This window comes from Arachis hypogaea, chromosome 14 (assembly GCF_003086295.3).
Source record: "Arachis hypogaea cultivar Tifrunner chromosome 14, arahy.Tifrunner.gnm2.J5K5, whole genome shotgun sequence".
Lineage (NCBI taxonomy): Eukaryota > Viridiplantae > Streptophyta > Magnoliopsida > Fabales > Fabaceae > Arachis > Arachis hypogaea.
In genome coordinates, this window is record NC_092049.1 from 106,580,663 (window position 1) to 106,583,564 (window position 2,902).

Consider the following 2,902-nt stretch of genomic DNA (forward strand, 5'->3'; position numbering starts at 1 on the left):
ATGAACCATACATAGAGCCACCCCAATTCCAATACAATTACTCCCAAGAACCAACACCTCCATATACACCATGTCCGTATCCATCAATCCAAGAGCCATATGATCCTAATTATACTAGCCAAGTGGAACAAGAGTCAAAGGATCATTTCAATAAAACAATGGACCGACTTCAAACAACCATCAATCAAAAGTTTGACCCATGTGAGAACCAAGGACTGAAGTGTGTTGTGCAACAAGTGAAGAAGATGGAGAGTGTTGAACCGTCATATCCATATCATGATGAACCACCCTCCTATCATGAACCTTTCCTCCCAAGCGATGAACCCTCATATCCACCCCAATCTTCAATGGATGATACTCTAAGTCTTCTTCTTCAAGAGCAAAGAGAGATGCAAAGGACGACACAAAAGTTCATAGCTACCTTGACCGAGGTAGTCGATAATTTAGCTTCACTGTACGTCAACACTCAAAGCACTCCCATGGCTACATGTTGAGAATATAATGAAGAACGTAGCATGAAAGAGAGACTAGGAACTCCAGTAGACAATGAGAAACGTGACTTTGTATTGGAACAAGTGGAGGAAGCCGTGATAGTTGAAGAGGAAGAAGTGGTTGAAGACTTAGGAGATGCCGAACCTCCATGGGAATCAAGAGTTGTAGAATATCCCTCCAAGAAGATTGAAATTGATGTCAAGGAGGCTAGTGCACAACCTCCATGGCATATTCCCTATGAAGAATTGTATGGGATAGATAAAGAAGCAGGTTCCCTTGGTGATGATGATCATGAATCAAGTCTTCCTAGTGATGAATCCACATCCGCAAATGAACTCCTTGGGTATGAAGAACCTTCTCTGAGTGAGTTTGAGAATGATGTGGAAGTGGAAGTCCTTCGAAAAGGATGGACGGGAGTTGAATATGCTTTGTCAAGAACGTTGGAGACTTCTCTGCCTAGGTTGCTATCTATTTCTTCATTTGAGTGGGTAAGACTTATCTCTATTCGCTTTCCTATCTCACTTGAGTATGGTATTCTTGAAACGGATGGCCAACTTAGGAAGCTTTGTGGCATTAAGCGTAAGAGAAGGATGTTTAGTTGTTGTAGTTACAAATCAAGGCTCATCAAAGTTGAGACTTCAAGAGCTAGATGCAAGGGTGGGAATAGTAAACATTTGGTTGGATCTAAAAGAAGAGTTTGGTATTGCATCAAGAATTCAGAGAGCTTGCCACCTGGTAGGAACAATGATGATCCACTTCAAGACGGGTGTAAAAATAAGATTTGGGATCCGGGTATAGAAGAGGATCAACTTTGGGAGCTCAAAGCTTGTAGAGAACGTCATCAAGGTTTGGTGAATTCACTTAGGAATGTTGAAACTTATTGGAAGTCCAAGCATTGGTGGAAGTTTTAGGATGAGTTCAAGCACAAGCCACCATGACAAGGAGCTTACTAAATGTCCAACATAAGGACTTTAACTAAAAGTGCTAGGTAGGAGACACCCCACTATGGTAAACTCTTCCAATTTTATTTTTCATTTATGTTGGTAATAAATTGAATTTATATTTTTAGTTAGAATTATTTAGTTTAAGTTTTGGTTTTAATGGTTTAATAATATTTAGATTTAGTTTGGAAGCATGTTAGTTTAAAAAAGGGGGGGAACCCACACGTGTGCGTAGGCAACGCGTGGGCGTCGACACCAATTTGGCTCTCCCATCCAACGAACAGAAAGTTATGATGAAATCGTGCGGCTGGTGTGCTAGGAGCACAATTCGACCCACGCGTACGCATCTCTGACGCGTACACGTCATTTGTAATTCTGGCACACCACGCGTGGGCGTGCCTGACGCGCATGCATCGTACGTAAATGCTGCCCCATTTAATTTGAACAGAGAGTTGCGCGAGAACGGCGCTGAAATTGTGCGTTTAGCACAATTTCGCCCGACGCGTACGCGTGCTAACCCTCATTTCTCTCCCTTCACGTGTTCGCGTTTATGACGCTTACGCGTCGATGTATTTTTGTCTCGTCCATGCCCAAGCGTGATCCACGCGTACGCGTGGGTTTGAATTCATTAACCCCAGACGCGAGAACCCTACTCCTTCGCGTGCCCTCTCTCTTCTTCCCTCTAACGTCTTTCTCCTCTTCCCTTTTTTCCTCCATTGAAGCTTTCACACTCACCACCATCAACGTCACATCACCGCTTAGTTCTGGCGACTCCATAGACGCCACCGACCACCATCTTTCTTCCCTATCCCTTCTTTTCCTCTTCTCCATTCCACTTAGCTTCACCCTCCCTATATCCGAGCCTGAGCCGCCTCTGTGCGCCCCTGTTTCTATTTCGGCGCCGCTGTTGCAGCCGCCATTTCTGGGTCGGCACTACTCCCATTTTCCTTCCTCTACCATTTCTGCTTCTGCTTCTCCCAAGTTCTCCTGCCTTTGTTCTCTGCATTTTTCATATTTTTACTATGATGTTTAAGTAATTTAGTTAACTTAGCTTAATTTTTGTTAGAATTAGCTAGTTCGAAATGCATGTTAGTTGATTAGGTGGTTAGAGAATCTGGCGTGGATAGTAGATTTAGGTTTCTTCTTGTTACTGCTGGTGTTTGGGAATGAATTGCCCCTATATTTGCCCCTTAGAACTGGACTGTTTACTGCTACTATATTCTTGTTCATGTTAATCACACTGTTAATTGCGATTGCTGCTGAGTTCTTGTTTCAATGTAACCTTCATTGTGTGAATTCATGTTGAATACTTATGATTGGTTGTTAAATTCAAAGAAATGAATGCTGCCCGGGTATAAATTCTTGCTTTTTCTTGTTGGTGGCTGGTTTTAAAACAAACAATTCCTGCTGCTGAGTCCTTATTTCAAATTGAACTTCATTCTTGGATTGAGCTATGTGTAATTGTTGAA